General features: G+C 35.3%; 1 long non-coding RNA gene across 1 annotated transcript; it reads left to right on the forward strand.

Moving 5' to 3' along the window:
- Positions 1–18,178: 18,178 nt before the first annotated feature.
- LOC145804806 (uncharacterized) lies at positions 18,179–21,837 on the forward strand. Its single transcript, XR_014347272.1, has 2 exons — positions 18,179–18,521; positions 21,244–21,837. It is a non-coding gene; the product is annotated as an uncharacterized LOC145804806 (long non-coding RNA).
- The last annotated feature ends 1,229 nt before the right edge of the window (positions 21,838–23,066 follow it).

The raw sequence follows: 23,066 nt of genomic DNA on the forward strand, positions 1-23,066 counted from the left end.
CCATTCAGGCTGTCAATTTCAGTGTTAAAGTCGTAACCCCAACAGATACTTTTTCAATTCAACAGAGACTTTCGAATTAAATCACATTAACTCATAAGAAAATAAAGGTAATTTTGCCATGTATTTTGGGGCTGTTATAGTGACCCTGTAACCAAACAATGGGTTTCTTTACCCCAAGTTCTTTTTTGTATTGACAACCGCCCTGTATTTATCGGTAAGGGCTTGATTGCTCTTGCTAATGAGGATAATGTGGTCACTAGCTACAATGTGATTTGCGTTGACCAGTTCCCTCAAGAGTCTGCTTATCTCCATTTTCAAACCTCCTCTTTGGAGTCTAGATGGAATGACTTTAAGGTGTCTTGCCCTCAACAGGGTTAAGTTGTTCAAACGTGGCCGCTCTTTTCTTTTTAATGGGGGAATGCATTGGTTTATTTACAGAAATCATGTCACGCCCCAAACTCGCCCCTAAAAGTTTGGGCATGACCTATTTAGAACCGGACACTTAACCTGATATACAAAATATATGGGGCTTGAATGGAAGCATTTAACAACATAATTTAATACAAATAAAAGAACTGCATCCATTGAGCGACCACTATCATGCCAGGATCACAAACAGAACATAAGGCAGATAAACATACAGTGACATGCATAAGAGAATTTAGCTATGTACATATATATATACAGACCCAGCCCTCAAGATTGGGCATAACAAAATATGGAAAGGTAAAGGGATTATATACACTTCAACCTTAGATAGACAATCAAGGTGCAAAACCAAAAGCTTAGCAAAATCCCATAAAATGAGCTACCTTCACTTAAGTGCCTAGACACTCTGAGGTTGACAAAAGAGGAACGGATGCCATGGGTTAAAACTGACCTCCAGGTGGAGTGCCTACAAAAACAGACATAACATAAAGTGAGTCAAGCTCAGTGAGTAGTAGTACATAAACAATTTAATGGTTAACTTGAATTACAATGTACATATATAAGTGCAGAGAACATATAGTTAACTTTATCTCGTAAGTATTTCCAGAATGGCCTTAGGCCTAAACTTTAACAGAATGGCTTCAAGCCCTTGAACAGAGTATGGCATTAAGCCCTTAAACAGAGTACGACATTAAGCCCTTAAACAGAATGGCATTAAGCCCTTAAACAAATCGGCATTAAGCCATTTTCATGCATGTATGAACTCAATAGGTGGCTCGCATAGATTCTAGAGGTGACTCGCATGGCAGCACTTAGTTCCGTGCAGCACTTTGTTTCATACTAGCGGATCATACAGAATGGCCATAGGCCTAGATGTCACAAATTGGCCATAGGTCTCACATATGTCACAGAACGGCCATAAGCCTCATAACGTTCACAAAACGGCTATAGGCCTCATAACTTTCACAAAACGGCTATAGGCCTCAGTTCACATATGTATGGACTCAAGAGGTGGCTCGTACGGATTCTAGAGGTGACTCGTATAGCAGCACTTAGTTCCGTACAACACTTTATTCCATACCAGAAAATATTAGGTATTCAAGACCGAACAATTCATATCATGTCACAGTATCAATGGAACGAATAAACAGAACGGAATAACCTCATGGTTTATTGCAAGTTAACATAAGAATATTAACAATATTCATTAACATAAGACACATATATTATTAGTCTCAGAGTTATATAGAGGCACACAGATTATTCCAATCATTCACATGAGTTAACATAGCTAGTTTGCGTTTAACAGAGTGTTAATGATAATTATTAACAAATGGAACAATTTCAGAGATACATAAATACCATAATTCCATAATGCACATGCATTCCATTTGCTTGTCATGAATCAATACTGCTACTCGTAGATAACAGAATGTTAACATTAACTATCAACAGTAAACAACGTATGACTCAATGATCCGCTTAGATTTCCTCATGGTTCATTGTAAATCGACATTCTTGTCTTGCAATTAGCAGAACATTAATATTAACGATAATCTGAAGGTAAAGGTACCATTACATTAATAAGTTAGAACAATTCGCACCATAACATGAGTCACGTAACAATGTTATTGATACTTCCTTTCTATTAACCAACTTCACAATGTTAATAGTTTGTATGCAATTCTTATACGGAATCATAGGTAATTTACAGGTTGGTACATTAACGATAATCATTAACCTTAATCGGAATACAGAGTAGGTTCAGCATTGTACCGATGTACGCCAAAATCTTTCAATGTTCACACCAATTCCCAATCAACATAAGGTTAACATAACCACTTGTGAAAAGCAGAGCGTTAATAAAAAGAATTATTAATGGTAATCAAATGTGCGATTACAGTACTATTACTCACAGTGCTTTAGCGGAGTGCTTACCCCTCCCGGCTTATGACCTAAACACATGCACAACTTATTCATTAGTTCCTTTTTTTCTTTCTTAATTCATTTCTTGCTTCATTTTACTTCAAACGAATTTACAGGCATCTTAGGGACATCAAACACATATTTCAAAAATACCAGAGGGTTAAGCACGCAAAACGGAGCGAACAAAATTTTACAGCTTGGCCCGCACGTGCGGCTGTGAGCCCCGCACGTGCGGCAGTGATCCCCGCACGTGTGGCGATTCTGGGCAGTTTGCAAATTCGAAAATCCAGCAAAACCCAATTTTTGGTACACTTTGTCAAGGCTCAAAATAGGTTCTTTAATTGTTAGAATATGGTTCAAAAATCCTGTACAAGATTCACAAACACACCACAATCTCACTATGATTCAAATCTTTAATTCCTAAAGCTTATAACAAAATTCAATTACATAATATTCCCAACGTCCTCGCACACACACACACACACACACACACACACACATGCAACCATTTGTTCAAATATATGAATTCCATTACAACTCCAACCCACACCACACCAAGAAATTCCTACTTTAAAGCAAGGAAAGAAAGTGGAATAAGATGGGTTAGACTTACCTTAAGCTTAATACTCTTGAATTCCTCTTAATTCCCCACTCTTAGATCTTGAGGACTTTCACCTCTTTTCTTCAAACCCTTTTCCTCTCTAATTTTCCTCCCAGGAGATATTTGTAAGGTTCTAAGTTCCTTATTCAAAGGGGCACATATATATAATATAAAGAAAAAAATTGAATAAGACAAAAATTAATCAATTTAATCGTTCCAAACCAAATTTCTGCAAAAATGCTTAGTATTACTAAAAAATTATGCTGATTCCAAATATAAGGTCAATTTCAAATTATTAAACTCCTAAGGCTTCCAATTCCTTATCCAAACATTTTAATTGTGACAGATATGATTTCTTATTAAACCGATATGAATCTATAATCATAAGGTTCACTTAATTACACTTAATTCCACATGGAATTTCATAATAAGCATTTAAATGCGCAGAATAAGGGACTGAAAATATATCAGAGAACATGTACGAGGGTCAGGTTATTATAAATCAAGTTGTAGCCTTTGATCCATACAACGTTGAGGAATGTAAAGTAATCAATTTGCCCAGTTATAAAGACCTTGAAAGTGAAATTCAGTATGATGGATCTTACCGTTTGTGTGAGGAGTGCCAAGGGATGCTTAGGTATTTTGAGGCATCTCCGGATATCACAAAGGATTTCTGTTTTAGTATGTGGAATATGAGAGATTATGGAAGGGAGGGAGTGGAGTTTAGTGCATCGAGCTACATGTCGTGAAATTTGGTTGGATGATCCTCATATAAGTAGCTATTTATTACATGTTTGTTTTATTCCGTTAGCGTACCATCCATTTAATTTGGATATTGTGTATTTAAGATATGAAGAGAGATCCTGTATTGTCACTTACGACATTAAAACAAAATGGTTGGAAGTTTCTTGTAATCCAGTTAGCATTGTCGAACACCTTTCCTGGCGCGTGGTGATTTCATTTGTGCTCCCAATGTGGTGGACATCACTTCCTGAACTTACTATCAAGGGCATAAAGCGTTCATGACCTAGTAATGGTGTTGACATTTGTATATGTTGACTTGAGCGATAGAACGATCCTGTATTGTCACATAATAATCCAGTGGACATTGTAGAAGACATTTCTTGGCGCGTGGTAATGCCATTTGTGCTCGTTTACTTGACCAGCAATGTTCTCAACCCTCTCAGATGGTGCTTAAGTTTTTTTAAATTATGTATCTTTTTCTTTATTTCTTTTTTCATGTTATCAAAACTGTACCGCTTGTAAACTGTTATTACAACTGTTTTATTAGTTACTCTCTATAAACTTCCTTTGTCAATGACAAGTTACTTGAGACTTTGTATGTTTTGACGAGAAGAAAAGTAATCCACAATTTTCAAGAATATTTATATTGGGTGGTACATTCATCTTAAGGAAATACATGAATATAGTTAATTGGTTGCATAAATGTCACACCCCAAATCCGGGCATGACCGGCCGTGGCCCACAAGGACTTAGCCCAAGGCACACGTAAGCCTAAACATGAATCCAAAACCATAAAGAATAAATGTGATGATAGCCCAGAAATAAATAAATCAAAACTCAATCTAGTGACATGCCATAATTGAAAAACAAGTCATAACCAACTTCCTAAAAATATATATATACTAAATGGGACACAAACCGCCCACAAAATAAAATAATTCTAAATAAAACCCAACCACAATGTATGCACAAAACTCGACAAACCAACCTAAAACAAATTAAATAAATGCCCTAGAGGTCCATGCAATTGAGTCCCCGCTACGCCATGAGTCGACTCTAAGTCCTTCTAACACCTAGAAATGGTAAACAACTAAGTCAGCTGATAGCTCAGTGAGTAGCAACATAGATAGTAAATACAGTTTTGAAAACATGGTTCAATTTCAAAATAAGATATATATCACAGAAATTAGATTGACATACAGTTTGGTAAATACAATCTGTTTCAAAAAGAAGGTTCCACAATTCAACACTTAAAATACTCATGTCTCGCAAGAACATGATAAACGACATTTTCCACTTAAAATAGATTATAACATGAACACCAATAATTTTCTGGGTACCAATAAAAACAAATAATCTGCCACACAGTTCTCAAGGCTATAAGCCTGGTTGGATCCAATACCAAACTAAGAGTCATCCTCAGGGTGGCACCTGGGCCTTTTCTCAAAGACGATCTGATTGAAGGTCACCTAGTTGTTTTTAAAGGTCTTTTCCTTACAATCGTTGAGCACTAGAGTCATCACGGCCCAATCCAGATCTGTTCCCTAGTGGCCAGAGTCACCACACACAGTGGAATAATTTTCCTAGACTAAATACACACATGGTCCCAATAATCAATACACATCAGTTTTGCAAAACATGGTAGTTCATCATTATAAACATGAGACCAAAAACAAATAGTTTACAGTATGCCAAGTTCACACATGTTTCAGAAATAATTTGCTTCAATTGATAATATAATAATTTATCAAAACAGTTTAATCATGGAACAACAATTTAATTTTCCAACAGTTCAGGGTATGGGAACATTTATAAAAATATGTAGCATGAAACTACTCACCTGAAAACGAAATAATATAATCCTCGAATAGAGTGTAAAAGTCCAACTAGTGCCCTGCATCAAGTATAAAAACTACACGTCACAACTAATTTAAAAATACAAAAAAATAGGAACTAAGTAACCTCAACTAAAGCACACTAACACGGCTCAACCCAACTCATCGTTACTCTTAAATATTACCTAAGTTCATGTTCTTCAAGGTTTAAAATCACCCAAGACATGGGTTCCGGTCAAAACTTAATTAATTGTGACTTTAAGATAAAACAGAATTTCAAATAAGCCTTCCCAACCTATTCGCTAACTTTGAAAATTACAAAACCCACTCCACACTATTCGACAAAAACCTCCAGATATCAACTAATATATCCTAAGTTTCAAACCCAATTGGTTTCACTTGATTTTCTTATCAAAATAATTATCTACAATTTATTATATCCAAACAGATTGTTTTCTGCAGTACTTTAAAAAAATTGACGGTTCTCTTAATATACAAGAGCAATCAATGCAAGGCCAAAAACGTACGAAACTAGACTCGTAACCGGTTCTAATGACACTAATTTGATAATTTTTGGATTTATACCTAAAGAGAACAACACTCCCGAATTTACTGTTTCGGACTGGTTTCCTGGACAGATTTGAATACCTCAATTTATATGGATTTCGACTCCCAAAAATTATGAAAAAAAATCAGATATGCAATTCAATATGTAATTGATCTACTGTTAAAATTTCAGATTAAAATTCATCCGTTTGATATGGCTTCTTGATTTTTAAAGTTCGTGATTATGCGCAGAATTTTTGAATTAAGAATAATACCCATTCTTTATACATAAATTTAACTCCTCAAATTTCTTAATAGTATATATATATATATACAAAATACATAAACCTACAACCTCTCCATCAATGAACTAAATAATAATAGAGTAAGGATAAAGAACAAAAACAAAAGGAAGAAGAGAGATAAAGACCTACCACACATCTAAAAATCCTTCTTTGTTTGCAACCCTTTCTTTTTCTTCTTCTTATTTTCTCTCAACCCTTCTCTCCCGTGGCTGCTGTGTTTGCTGCTGCTATAGTGTAGATTAGGAACCCTAGGGTTGTTATATATTGTATTAGGCAACTTAGGGTTACTATATATATATATCTAACCAAAAGGCTCAAGTTAATTATCTTTTGTTTTATTTTATTTTCTCTCTCAATTAATTTAAATAACATACAAATATTATTGGATTAAAATATGCTTACTAATTTGCCACTTTTTTTTAAATAATAAATCTTGTCTCTAAATTAAAGATTTCCACCATAAATTTATTTTAAGTTTAAAATTAATTAAAAGACCTTCCAAATATTTAACTTGCACTTTAAGATTCACCACAAAAATATTTGAGATTGTAATATTATTATTATATTATTTACTTATTTTTTATATTCGGGTTCTCACAATAAAAATATAAAATCCTTTCTAGAGGAATGCTTTGTTGCATGGACTCTTATATTTTCCCTAAAGAATCTGTGTCCGCTGGATATTACAAAAATAAGGGTGTGGAATATATGTCCAACAACCGTACCCAATTTAGACACTTGGATCCTCCAACTTTTACAATGTTTGAGGAATAAGAAACTCACCTTTGCTAGATTGAAACATTTATAACCTCTAACGTAGATGAGAGATAAAAAATTTCATATTTTTTGTAAGTCTTATTTAATTTCATACATATTTCTACATAATTCATAATATCTTATCTAAGAATATTGTATAATGTTTAATATATATATGCCCGTAACGAGTTGTTGTACCTATATCTTATTTTGGATATATATCCAAATATCGTAAAATTTTAGTTTATAAAGGTCTAACACTTGGACATACTCGTGCTCAATATTTGTACTATGTAACATAGGAGGTGAGTAACACAGGAGATGTGTGATTTCTGTAACTAGAGTTTCTGTGTAATTCTATATAAAGGATAGGGTAAGATGATTATTAAATCAAGTAAAAGGAAGGAGATTAACAAAATAGAAATATTCTGATTGTGTTCTAAATACATATTGAAGGAGCTATGTGCGGCTCCTGTACTCGTATATCTCCTCGTATAGACACACCTACTAGTACAATTTTTTATATTATGCTTCTATTGCCCCCAACAAATTTGCTATCAAAGCCAAAGTGAGTCTTTTAAATTTTTTCATGATACAAAATTGAAGATAAATCTTGGTAGCTAGAAATTGCTAACCAAGGTTTGAAGATGAAAAGTCAGAATGGTGAGAAGCAAATCAAGAAGGTAGCAAGCATTTTACCAAAACAAAAAAACAAAAGTACGTATATCAAAGGATACCTAGACTATGGAAAAATAGGCGTGTGCATGGTTATCAAAATCGCTATCCGGATCATAGGATCGTGCGATCCTACGATCACAAATTGTCAAAACGATCCAAATAGCTATAGGATCAATGTTATAGTAGGACCGTATGGGATAGTGTAGGATCGTAAATAGGATCGTTGAATTTGTGATTTTTTACCTTATTTTTAATATGTATCATCCTAATTTGTATTTTTACCTTATTTTTAAAGTAGAATCTTACGATACTCGATCCGATCCACGAGATCCTCTCACTGATCCTATGTAAAATCCTTATTTTAACAACCTTGGGTGCATGTTTGCCATGATTGAATAATTGGTTATCTCTAAAAGATGACAGAAGGAGCAACAACTGAAAAAATAAAAGAGGGTTTATCAAAGGATACCCTAGAAAATGATTCATCATCAACAAAAAATGGCAAAAATACAAAAATCAGTAGTAGCTCAAAAAAACGATAGCTGTGAAAGAACACTTACCTAGGTGTTGAAACAAAGAACAGGGGCCAACTACCCATCAAATAGAAAGGGCAACATGCCTTGGGAAGAAGTTTTTCATGATAATGAAAATAGATGAAAGAGCACACACAAGTTTTAGAAAATGGGGGTTGACCAATTTGTGACAAAAAAGATGATTCAACAAACTAACAAAAAAAAAATGAATTGCTCAAAAGAAAGCATGAAAAGCTGGAACATCAAATACAAAATAGTTTTGGGCATGTTTTGAGAAAATTGTGAATTAAGGAGGGGTGTCGGATAAAGTAATCCACAATTTTCTAGAACATTTATGTTGGGTGGTACATTCATGTTTAAGAAAATACAAGAGTATATTTAATAGTTTACATAGGAATATACAATGGTTTCTAGAGGTGTGCGATTCATGTAACTATAGTTTCTATGCAGTCCTATATAAAGGACATGGTAGGATGATTATTGTAGGTGAAGTAAAAAGAACGAGATTAATAAAATGGAAATATTCTGATTATGTTCTAAATACATATTGAAGGAGCTTTGTAAGGTTCCAACAACCATATATCTCCATGCATAGACACAACCATTCGTACAATTTTTTATGTTATGCTTCCACTACCCTCAACATCACTTTGCCATTTGAAGTACCTATTGTTAAGCCATTTAATTTACTTCACATCAAATATTCCCCTATTACTTTGATGTCTTATACTCCCATACAATAAAATTTTACTACATAACTGATAAGACAACCACAACAGCTTTAGGTTCAGCTTTAGGTTCAGCTTCAGCTTCAACTTCAGGTTCAGCTGCAACTACTCCAGCTCTAGCTGTCCATTCTCCGTCAGTTACATCAAAAGCATTGTATAGTCAGTTAGGAATTGGTTAAGTAGTTACATTGAATTAGTTACAAGCTTAGCTCAGCATTGTATATATAATACAGTTGTGTAAGTCATAATTGATTCAATGAGAAATAATAGCCTTTTCTTCATGGTATCAGAGCAAGCATTGCTCGATCACAGCAAGCATAGCTCCCACGAGCACTCTTGAGTTCCTGAAATCAATTCTTCTATAGTCCTTCAAAGCTCTTCAAGAAGCTTCAAAACTCTTCAATGACTTATTCCAGATCTTCAATGACTACCTCAAGCACTCTTCTTCCAAATCTCAGTCTTCTCATCTCGAATCTTAATTCCTTTTATAACTGTCAAGCTAGATTCATCAAACTTTATCATTTAGAGAAGTCAAGTTCTCAATATTCTGCGTGCAACAAATCTGCTAGGGTTTGTTGATGGTTCTTCTCATTCACTACCATTAACAATAAAAAATGTCGATGGAACCGAAGCAATCAATCCAGATTATGCACAGTGGAAATAGATCGATGCACATCTCTTGAGTTATATTACAGCTATACTCACACCTTTGATTTTTTCCTCAGTTTTGCATCTTCAACAGAGTGCTGAGGTTTGGAATGTTATCTGTAAAAGGTTCACTACTGTGTCTCATAGTCATATTCATCAAATGAAGAATCGTTTGAATAATATGACTAAAAGCTCTCAAACAATTGAAGAATACTTCACTCAGATCAAAGACCTGGCAGATCAACTTGCACTTGCTTCTTTTCCTATAAATGAAGAAGATCTAGTTCTTCTCACCTTGAATGGTTTACCGGATGAATTTGATGCTTTAAAGACTACAATTCAAGCAAGATCAGAAACTATTTCTATGGAGGAACTTTCATCTCTATTCTATTCAGAGTCTCTTCATATTGATTCAAAAACTAAGAAGATTCAGGCACATGAATCTCCCAATTGCATATGCTACTACTCGTGGCTTTTTTGGCAGTTTTGGATCTAATATGTTTTCTCAAGAATAGTCTTCCTTCAGAGGTAATAGAGGTAGTTCTAGATATGGCTACAGAGGTTGATACTCTCCTAGAGGAAGAGGTAGACAATTTTCAGGAGGTCAACACAACAACAACTTGATTTGTTAGATTTGTGGTAAGACTAATCACTCAGCCTTGGATTGTTGGCACAGATTAGATGTTACTTATTTTCCAACTCAGCCACAGTCACAGCAATCTGCCTCTCAATCTTATCAATCTTCACAATCATCAACCGGACTGTCTACCTCTCGCGCTTATGTGGCCTCTGCTCCATCTCAGTATGACTCTTCCCCACGGTATCTTGATTCGGCTGTATCTGATCATATGACTAATGATCTGTCAAATTTGAGTCTTCATCAACCTTTTATCCCTATTCTTCACACTGGTAAGGGTCTTTTGCCCACTCCACATCATACTTTCAAACTCAATAAAGTTTTGCACACTCTTATTGCTTCTAATCTTGTGTCTGTGCATAAACTCACTAAAGATAATAATTGTACAATTACTTTGATAATTCTTCCTTCATGGTTTAGGATAAGCACACGAAGGGAATTATGCACAAGGGACTTAATTCCTATGGTTTATATCATTTTCATGCATCCATGTCTGCCTCTTCTTCATCTGCTGCTGCTGTTTTCCTTTCTTCTTTTATTCCTCATCATGCTTTCTTTAGTTCCACTACTAATCTTGTGCCTGAAACTGTTTGGCACCAGAGGCTGGGTCATCCGTCACTTCTCAAGTTCAATAAACTGAAGTCTTCTCCCTCTGTTGCTTGTAATAAAGCCAAGAATAATGATTCCACTTGTGTTCACTGTTGTATGGCCAAAAGTCATAGATTACCTTTTAACCTGTCTAACTCTACTGTTAATAAACCTTTTTCACTAGTTCACAATGATGTTTGGGGACCATTTTTACCATCTATTTATGGTTATAAGTATTATTTACTCTTTGTTGATGAATATAGCAAGTTTACTTGGCTTTTTCCATTATGTTACAAAAGTGAAGTCTTTGCTAAATTTGTGGAATTCATAGCTTATGTTGCAAATCAATTTTCCACTCACCTGCAAATTTTCTGCACTGATGGTGGCACTAAGTTTGTAAATTCGTTTATGACTCAATTTTTCCACACTCATGGTATCCTCCATCAGATTTCTTGTCCACATACACCTCCCCAAAATGGAGTCTTTGAAAGAAAGTATAGACATATCATTGAGACTGCCATTGCCTTGCTTCATCACTCTTCTCTTCCCATCAAGTACTGGTTTGATGCCATTTCTACAGCTACCTTTTTGATTAATCGTTTGCCTAGTTCTAAAACTCCTCATTCTTCTCCTTATGAATTGTTGTTTCATAAATCTCCAGATTACACTTTTATGCGTGTGTTTGGCTGTCAATGTTTTCCTTGGCTCAAGCCCTACACATCTTATAAGCTTCAACCTAAATCTACATTGTGTGTATTTCTTGGTTATCATCATTCTTACAAAGGCTACAAGTGCCTAGATCCTTCCTCTGGGAAGGTGTATTTGTCTCGCCATGTCATCTTCAATGAGCAGATTTTTCCATTTGGTACCACCTCTGTCAAAGCCTCTGCTGCTCTCATTTCTCAGACTTTGTCTCAACTTCAGTCCTTTTTCTAGTCTCCTTCTTTAGACCTTCAGTCTTCGTCTAATCCTAAGTTTGTTTCTCCACCTGTGCCTGTTCTCTCTTCTTCTGTACCTCTGCAGGCTGCACTGTCTCAGCTTGCTTTGAATTCTTTCTCTGCTCGGCCTACACCACCTTCTACTCATCATTCTTAGTCTACTGCCCCTATTGATCAGTCTCTTTCTGCTGGTGTCCAGCCTCATTCTTCTATTCCGATTTCTTCTATTTCTATTGATCTTTCTCTTCTTCCCCCTACCACTAACACTCACTCAATGCTTACTAGATCCAAAGCTTCTTCTCAAGCCTTATTGGCCTCTTCTTCTGCTCATTTTTCTTCTTTCTATCTTGACACTGAGCCATTGACCTATCAGCAAGCTCTTCAGTCCCCAGTCTGGCATAATACAATGTTGGAGGAATATAATTGTCAAGACCCAAACCCGCCCTTATAGGTTTAGCGTCATGACCGGCCAGTAATCATAGATTACCTAAGGCCTCTTGTACAAATGAACCTCTTAATATGAAGTACGGGGCTTAGCGAAAATTTGAAACAACATAGAAATTATCCATTGAGCTGTGCATGTATGAGGAGAACTAATATAATAAGCAAAGTTTTGATTTAAAAGTACATTTATCACAATTGTACAAAATTCATGTCTTGCAAATATACAACCCCAACTATAAACAAATACAAAACTATTGAAATACACACAAGGGGGTTCAACTAGCATAGCTCCTCCCGAGCCTGATCACTTCACTTAGAAGCTCCTCAAAAGGGCTGACCCGGGTAGACTCGAGGCTTTCTAGCTTTGATGTTCAGCTTGCCCACCTACATATATATATAAATAAATAGTGAGCTAAAGCCCAATGAGTAATAACATAATAAAGAGGTTATATGAATGAAGCTTGATAACATGCTCATCAAAATTCTTGTTTCAAATCTTTATATCCAATAAATTTCATAATCGACGTCATTCAATATCAAAATATGTGGCACACCCATGAACAATAACATTCCAATCATGGTGGAGCAAAACCAATGGACCACGAAGGGTCAAGTAAATGGACCACAAAGGGCCAAACCAATGGACCACAAAGGGTCAAACACTAGAGATCTCTATGTAATCCAATAGCCTTGGTATTGTTACCTCCAGGCAAGGGCCTACATCCAATGGCCGTGGTATTGTTACCCGCAGGCAAGGGCCTACATCCAATGACCGTGGTATTGTTACCCCTAAGCAAGGGCTTACAACCAATAGCCGTGGTATTGTTACCCCCAGGCATGGGCCTATGTTCAATGGATGCCACAAATACATTTCAAAAATGAACTTCATTCATCATTACAAAATAATTTTTCTATAAACCATTCAATCAGTCACATATTGATTCCAAAGCAATAACAATTTCGAAAATAATATTACTTGAACATATCTTTATAAAGTTACTACTCACAGTGGTTTGAGTTGTCACTAAGCCTCGGACGTCCACCTAAACAAAACATATAACAGAAGCACAGTTGAAACACCAATTCATTTTAATTCAATTATACTCATGTGTTTCTACCTCATTTTATGATTATATGAGTCCAAATGGTGCCTAAGAATACTTGGAGAAAAATGAAAGATTAAGCATGCATGTGCATAATCAACTCAAATTCATCATATCCATGGTAATTCATGCTCAATCTACTCAAATTCAAACAAATGATCCCCTATCTCCATGAACTTAGTTTCTACATGACTTGATTCCAAGAATTGGCTTGAGTTTCATACCTAATGTGTGAGTTCAAGTGTTGGACTAGCTCAATTCACCAAAACTCTAGCAATTCACTTCAATCTCCTCTTTTTCTCTCTAAATGTTGAACTTTTCTTCCTTCTTTCTCAATTCTCAGCCAAGTGTGTGTATATGTGGGCTCATAAGCTTATTTAGAGCAATTTATATGGTGTGATTAAGTTAGTCTAATCACATATGATTAAGGTTAACTAGTTAGGCTTAATTCTAGTTAATTCAATCAGTTTATTCTAATTATTTTGATCCAAATCAAATTTCAATTAAAGTTACCATAAAATTCTAAATATTCTAATTAGCCTATTGGGCTAGTCAATTTCAGTTTCTGAAGTCATATAAGTTCTCAATTTCTATATCTAAGTTGTCAATTCGAATAGATATTCCATGTAATGATAGATAATTATAAAATTAAGCATGTAATCGCATAAATAAACACACAATCATGCAATTAGACTTTGTAAAATATCATTATACACTGGTTCGGAGGTCGGGGTCGTCACAATAATGCTCTTCTAGCCCAGGGTACTTGGTTTTTGGTTCCTCTACCCTCTTCAAAATCTGCCATAAGCTGCAAATGGATTTTTCGCATTAAGTGCAATTCTGATGGATCTATTGCTGGTTATACGGCTCGTTTGGTTGCCAAGGGGTTTCTCCAACAAGAGGGTATTGACTATACTGAAACTTTTAGCCCTGTCACCAAACAACCTACCATTCGCAATTTATTATGTGTTGCCTTCAATTACAATTGGCCTCTCAAGCAATTAGATATCAGTAATGCTTTTCTTCATGGAACCTTGGAGGAGGAAGTTTACATGACTCAGCCACCTGGTTTTCCTTGTGCTTCTCATCTACATCATGTTTGTCTCTTAAAAAAGGCTATCTACGGTTTAAAGTAAGCTCCTAGAGCCTGGTGGTACTCTACATTCTCCACCTTTCTTTTATCTCAAGGTTTCCTTAACAGGCACTGTGATAATTCCTTATTCATTTAAAGGACAGCTTCCACAATCACTATTCTCCTAGTCTATGTTGATGATATCCTGGTAACAGGTAGTAATTCTTCTCACATTGACTCTCTTATTGCTCACATGCATATTGTTTTTGCCATGAAAGAGTTGGGGAACATTTCTTATTTTTTGGGGGTCTCTAATAAGGCTTGTGGTGATTCTTATTTTCTGTCTCAACATAAATATGCCTCTGATATTCTTCTTAAGGCTGGGATGGCTAATTACAAGCCTTGCAGTTTCCCAATTTCTGTTAAGCCTTCTCTCTCTCTCTCTCTCTCTCTCTCTCTCTCTCTCTCTCTCACTCTCTCCAGATTCTCATCTTCCCTTTGGTCAACCTGAACTTTACCGCAGTATAATCGGGGCACTCCAATACCTCACTATCACCAGGCCTGATTTGTCTCTTTCAATTAACCAAGCTTGTCAACATATGCATACTCCAACTGTTGGGCATTTTGCTTCAGTCAAGAGATTGCTCCGATTTGTGCAAGGGACTTTAACTCATGGTCTCACATTCAGTCCTAGTTCATTCGATTTACAGGCTTTCTCTAACTCTAACTGGGCCGGTGATGTTCTCGATCGCCGCAGCACTTCTAGCTATCGTGTGTATCTTGGTTTGAATCTTAGTTCTTGGTCAGCTAAAAAACAACCCACAGTGTCTCGCTTCTCCATAGAGGCAGAATACCGGTCTTTGGCTCATACTACTGCTGAACTCACCTGGTTGCAAATGTTGCTTAGTAAGTTTCACCTTCCTTTCTCCATTGCTCTTATTTTATGGTGTGATAACCTCTTGGCTATTACCTTAGCCTCTAATCCTGTGTTTCACATTCGTTCAAAACATATAGAAGTGGATTGTCACTTCATTCGCAAAAAGGTTACACACAAATAGATTTTACTCCGTTATGTTCCTTCTTTGGACCAGATTGCTGATATCTTTACAAAGCCTCTCTCTGTGTCTCGGTTCCAATACCTTCAAGCCAAGCTTCTAGTCTCTCCCTCTCCCATCAGCTTGCAGGAGGGTGATAAGACAACCACAGCAGTTTCAGGTTCAGCTTCAGCTGCAACTGCTCCAACTCCAGTTGTCCATTCTCCGTCAGTTACATCAAGAGCATTGTATAGTCAGTTAGGAATTGGTTAAGTAGTTATATTGAATTAGTTACAAGCTTAGCTTAGCATTGTATATATAATATAGTTGTGTAAGTCATAATTCATTCAATGAGAAATAATATCCTTTTCTTCAATAACAACATAATGCCATCTTTGTATAAAGGGTAAAACAATGGGCGCATGCCCAATATAGAAACAAATACATGTTAGCAAAATGTTTTTATTTTCTTCAACTTTAGAGCCTCAAACTTGGGGTTTTAGGATCACATTTTGTGTGATTTATGGTTTTTTCAACATTTTGAGTAAGAGTTTTAGAATTTATGATTTAGGCATAGGTTTTAGAGGTTTCATATTTGTGATTTTCGGCTTGAGGAATTCACATAGTAAAAATTTAATAGAAACTTTTTTAGGATTGTTATTATGTTCATAATTCATATTTTTTTAGTTACTTTTCTTAAAAAAAGAAGTTGATTATTATTATCATTTTTGTGTTACAAAGTGTTAGAAATCTTTGAGTCAAAGTTTTAGAACTTTTTTGATTTTTTAAAGGCTTTATGGCATTTAGGGTTTGAGTGTTCCTCTTCTGATGTATGGGAAAACCATAAGAAACAAAATTATGTCAAAATTCCTCGTTTAAGTTTGGGGAAAGAGGTTTGTTATTAGATTTCTAGAATTGTAATTGCATTAAATGACTTTCCCAATCGATAATTTACATTAATTGTTCTTTTCCAAAAAATAAAAGATCTAATTAATTCCTCCACAACAATGCACCAACTTACATATACGGGATACTTTTTTGATTTCAACATATATGGGATATGGAATATGATAAATAATTTTTTAAAAGAAGAACTACACCCTGTTTAGTCCCCATTTGGGTGGAAGCAAACCTTTGGCATACCTTCCACAAAGTAGTTTTTCTTAGGTTTGAACCCCCATCCTCAAGATTAGTAGGTCAAATTTTAAATAATGAATCGGTGGTTAAATGAAAAGTACTACACTTATCTCAAGGGACTAATGCATTTTCCTACTTAAAACACTGCCAATGAATGAGAGATTGGAATATGTTAGTCCTACTCTTGTGCTACTTACCCACAACTAATGTAGTGATACCATTTATGACCCATGTTGTAAGGCATATGAAGGTGCCACCATTATTTTTATCTTTACGTTAGCTGTGGATCTCTATCATCTCATTCACTTTATTTTGCCTAGCTTAATTTCATCATCATCGTTATCTATTTGGTATATAGCAATATGGACTACAATTCTATCACCTTATTCATTTATTTCTTATTACATAATTTCAGTGTGATAACTTCTCTGACAATATGCCCTTTTTTAGTAGGTAATTCTATTCTAAAGATATGCCTTACTTGTGCTAATGCAAAATTCTGATGCTAGTGAGACATAATCCATTACAGGTGAGGCCATGAAATCAAGTTATATAACGGTGTCATTACACTTGAATTGTTTCATCAATTTTTTTATTTTATATTTTATATTTTAACTTCCATTGCATGTTGCTTCTGAAATTTGTCCGTAACATATTAGTATTTTGAGTGGCATTTTATGGACCATTGCTTTTTCTTCTTCTGAGGGACTGATTCTTTCAAGCTGAGCTTATATACACTAAGAAGCTGTTATTTTTCCAATCGATTCATATATACCCAGAACTAAAAAGAGATTCCGATAATTGCGGTCAGTCTCGCTAAAGTTGCCAAAGAAGCATTGGAACACAGTAGCCCATGCACAAAGGGCATTGAAGAGAAATATTAGAAACATATGAAAGAAAGAAGGACCAATGTGTAGACACCTCATTTTGACTGGCCCTAAGACTTGGGCGCTTTCTTTTAATTACCCGATGATGACAATTAGAATGTGTTTCTCACAGAATCCTCAGTAAGAAAGATAAAATTTGAGCTTTAATCCCAACCTTCACCATTTTGGCCAAATTGTTTTAAACTACTAAATATTTCATTAGTTTAGTATGTTGTCATTTTGCATAATTTTATGTGTTTGTTCATATTTTTGGTGTTTTTATATAAATTGGTATAAATTATATATTTTAGATATATTATAAAAAAAATATAATAAAATTTTTTTTTTTTGATGTCGACAGCCAACATTCAAATCAAACTTTGCATAACTTTGCATATATATATATATTATAAACCATTAAATAGGTTGATACCATTAATTATAATATATATATATATATATATTATATTATTAGATTTGTATTATTATAAAAAAATATATAATTGTTTTGATGTCGGCAGCCGACAACCATATCAAACTTTGCATATATATATATATATATTATATAAGATTTATATTATTATATTATTATAATTTCCTTATATAAAGACATAGGAGGAGAGGCTCAGCGAAAAAGAAGAAAGAAGGAAGAGTCTGAGAAAAAAAAAAGGGGGTGGCCCAGTAGGAAAAGGAAAAAGAGGGAAAGGCTAATCAAAATCAGGGAGAGGGAAAGGCTATTCAGAATCAGGGAGAGGAAAATGAAGTGGGGTGAGAGAGTTTGAGAATAGAGAGAGGGAAAATGAAATATTTTTTTTGATATTTTTATTTCCATTTCATCAATACACCATTCAAAAAACCAACCACTAAAGCTGTAATTCCAAATTTTGGACCGAGAATTGAGAACACATTCCACAGACTTGAGAGTAATCAAAAGAAAGTTTGTGACTCAGAAAATTCATTATTTCCCCAAAAGGTGAGTTTTCGCAAATTTTCATTTAATTTAAAAATGTGATATAATTTGTTTAAATACTTCATTTACTTCTTTTCATAACTATTTTTTTTTTTTATCGCTTTAATGGGATGGCTGCACACCCACATATCTACTGTAATTTAAATATTGTATATAAACTGTTGTAATTTATTACTTTAAATAATTTATCCCGCCGGATAAATACTAACCTCCGGCGGTGAATAGTACCTCCGGCTATTTAATTTTGCTCGCTTTCTATAGCTTAATTTCAGCACTATTATATGCTATTTAGGGGCTGTTTAATTTATTTCAATGATTTATGTTTTAAATATCAAGTTTGTTTGTACTAACCAATTAATCAACTTTGCATAATCATCTCTGCAACCTCCCTCCCTTCTTTGCTTATTTCGATTAAAAAGTTGTGAAAAATTAAGATTGTGGTTCAAGTATAAGAAAGCAACTCTTCCATGCTTAATGGTTTAATCTCTTCGGAGGTTCATTACCAAAGGTATAAAACGTTATATGCTTAATGGTTTAATCTCTTTGGAGATTCACTACCAAAGGCATAAAACGTTTTATGCTTAAAAGGTTCATTACCAAAAGTATACAACGTTCTATGCTTACTGATTTAATCTCTTAGGAGATTTACTACCAAAAGCATAAAACGCTCTATACTTAGGTTTAAATTCTTTGGAGGTTCACTACCCCAAATGTATACATGTTCTTATACTAAAGCACAATCTTTTCTTTTTCATTTCTCTTTATTCATCAGTGTGTTTTCTTTTAAGGGACTAACTGACCCTTGGAAAGCACCAAGGAAAGTGTCATTACCACTTATTATCACGTTTGGATTTCAAGTCATTATCACTCAAGTTTGGGTTTTTCTACGTTATAATCACTCTTTTGAGTTTGACTAGTCCTTGTTGCACATCTTGAGTTTGACTAGTCCTTATTTCACATCTTGAGTTTGACTTGGAATCCCTTATCGCGTGTAAATAAGTTTGACTCTTCCTTTGTAATTTCCCCTGAAAAAAATTTTCTCTGGTTAAGTTGATGCTTGCTTCTCTTTATTGCGTTTTGGACTTAGTGGACATAAATATCACTTTTGCACAAACAGGAGAAAAGATAAAGAAATGGAAAGGTAATAAAAAGGCTAATAAAATTGGTTAAAATTGGATTATAACCGACATAAAGAACCAATATGATTAATTGAATTCGGTCGGACGTTATACCGAGTTTATTGAGTCAGGGCTTATTGTAATAAATTAGACAGCCCCTTTCATTTATTATTCATTCGGTTTTGTAATAATTATTTATTCGTACATTTGGACATTTGGACCCTCCTTCGCGAGGACAAATATGTAATAAGTTGTATGTCTTCCAACTCCCATTCTTTCTCCCTTTTTATTTCAGTGCTTATGATGGTTAGATTAGGGACATCATGTTTAATTAACATTTTCCATGATTTGCATCCATTCGTTTACATGCATAAAAGTTCGGCTCATCATATTATTCAAATGTCAAATTCAAACTCCTTACTTGCATACATGCGCTATCACATGTCTTGAATTGACTCACATGCCATACTAGCAGCCGAACCTTAATTGCACGTTGCATGTGTTGCATTAGTCGTTAAATTAGGATCATGCCTTTTTTTTTCTAACTATTTGCTTTCTTTTTGGACTCGCTTTTGGACATTAAGGTAAGCATTTTTGCTTTAGCATATTGCATAAGTGTGAATGTTGTCATATCAAACATACTACCATGAGGCTAACTGCTTATTTGATATACCTATTTGAATGCCTGTGAATGAAGGCTAATCACTTGAATTGGGATACTTTGATTCATGTATATATGAGATCACCATTTTTAGTGAGATATATTCAACACATTTTTTTTAAAACAAACATGGAATCAAATGTTTCAACTTTTCGTGAAATTAGTCTATATTTGTATGTTACATATAGAACAAGAACATATAGTGTACATAAAAATCACATCATGATTAGCAAAGGCCGATCTTTGATCGAGTGAGTGGGGTGTTCAATTATTGACCTTCCCCTCTCATACCTAAGTTCCCGAACCCCAGACACTTTGGTAACGACAGACTAATGGCCTTTGGCACGAGTCATGGTTTTCCTAAATTTTTCAAAAATAAATATTTAGATGGCGACTCTGAAATCTGGCAAAGCAGTCCATTTTTGGCATTTGATTCAAACATCGATTTTCCAAAAGAAATTGCCAGATTTGGACTCTTTTTTTGTTTCCACTGTTTCACATTGCACTTGTGAAATCAGAATTAGAACCAAAACACAAGTGGAGTTAGAACTGTAAGGGCTATTTCATTCTTCCGAAAGGGAGCGCGAAAAGCCGAGCTACACAATGATGACAACAACAAATGTCAAAGAGGAATAGTAGGAGCAGGCCCAAACAAAAGGGCAAAGAAGAGAAATATTATAAACACATGAAAGAAAGAAGAAAAAAGTGTCTAAAATCTCACCAATTTTCCATCCACACGAAAGATTGGACGTGGCTAATTGGAAATGTAGGTTATTGAATTGTCAAATGCTTTTGTTATGTACTTTGTCTTTGGTTTTGAAAATGTATTCTTTTATTCGGACCCAACGTTTTAGTTCTTATATACTATCTTCTTTTATATGTATTCGCTCTTTTGATGGTATATTTTTTTTCATTGTAGTTGACATCCATTTATTTCTTTATGTAGGATAATATTTTGAAAATCCAAGGAGTTTATGATGAGGACATTGTGAGAATATATGTATATATGGCAATATATGTATATATGGCATACTTGTGTATATTAAGAATTAGGCAAATTAGGCAAGATTGTGGTGGTGTAAGTAGAAATCTTTGTATTTCCTTTTTTTCATTCATAGTTAGGGCTATATAACTGATGCACTCTTTGTAAACTTTATAAGTTGAATATACAGAAAAACATTCAAAATTCTTACATGGTATTAGAGCCACGTCTGAAACCCTAGGTCTGGCCGGCGTTCATGCTTGTTATTCGCAGTCATCTCTGGGTGCCTATCATTTGGCTCTCTCTCTCTGGTTCAGATACTCGAACACCCACGTCATGGTTCATCGAGTTTGTTCAACTGATAATTTGGTCTCTGTTTCTAGTTCGTGGGTCTCGATCTCTCTCTTAGGTCGATACATCATCACGATCCCTCTGGTTCTTCGTTTGCTGCTCTGGTTCTCTCTCTCTCTCTCTCTCTCTATGTTCATGTTTTTGCCTCTATCAGTACTGTTTTCGGTTTAAACAAAAGCAAAATTGTAAACAAAATATTTATAGTTTGGCCCTCTTGTTATTTAGTATTATCCTTTGGTTTATTACAATGATGGACACCAAAATCCAAGCCATCAGATGTAAACTCACTGGTGCCAATTATGCTTATTGGGCTAGTGTTATGAAGAAATTCCTTCTTGGTCAAAAAAAATAGGGCTATGTTTCTGGTTTTGTTTCTTGTCCATTGGACCCGACACAAGAAGGATATCTGACTTCCTGTGACACTTGGGATTGTGATAATGCCCAAGTTCTGACCTGGTTTCATAATTCTGTGGATGACCACATTGGAATGATATTTTCCAAATACAGTACGGCTAAAGAGGTGTGGGACTATTTATTGGGTGTGTATCAACAGTCCAACTTTGTCAAACGGTATGAGTTGGAAACATCTATTTAGAGTGCTCGTCAGCGGGATCAATCTATTCAAGACTTCTACATTGAGATGATAGGTCTCTGGGATCAGTTGGCTCTCATAGAACCATCTAGCCTCAAGACACTAGACGCTTATGTTGAGTTCCGGGAGCAAGGTCGCTTAGTGCAGTTCTTAATGACTCTTTCCCCCTCAATATGAGGCTATCCGTGGTAGTATCTTTCATCAGTCTCCTCTTCCCTTTGTGGAAACTATCGTTCATGAGCTCCTCTCCGAAGAAACCTGTCTTAAGACGGCCAGTCAGACTATGTCTCCATCTGTCTTCTTGGCTCCTACTCAGCCTCCTCTGCTGTTAAACCCCCCACCTCATCAGCTTCAAGCCACTGCAAAGCCTAAGAAGGGGCCACTAGCCTCTGATGAGTGTGTTTTTTTGCCATCGAAGGGCTATTGGAAGAACAAATATCCCAAGAAGGGCCGTCAGTCTGCTCAGCTGTCTCAACCACAATTTAAAGCCCCTACTCCGAATACTTTTCGCCCTCCTGCTGCTTATACTGCATCTGCTTCGGCTTCTGATCCTAACTTGGCTTCCTTGAGTTCCCAGATTGCTCAGCTTCAACATCTCTGGCCCACCTCTCAGTCATCTTTATCAGCCTTTACTCTCACCTCTCTTCATTCAGGTTTGCTTGGGTCCTCTTCAGGTATTCTTTCATCTGTCTGGCTTTTTGATTTTGGTGCCTCTCATCATATGACTCCTCACATTTCCTTACTCTAAAACTGTATCCCCCCTCCTGTTCCTATTAATATTAATACTGCTAATGGGTCTAGTATGTATATCCTATTTATTAGGTATATTTTACCTTCTGTCATT

Source organism: Camellia sinensis, chromosome 1 (genome assembly GCF_055761805.1).
Source record: "Camellia sinensis isolate YWXY chromosome 1, ASM5576180v1, whole genome shotgun sequence".
Lineage (NCBI taxonomy): Eukaryota > Viridiplantae > Streptophyta > Magnoliopsida > Ericales > Theaceae > Camellia > Camellia sinensis.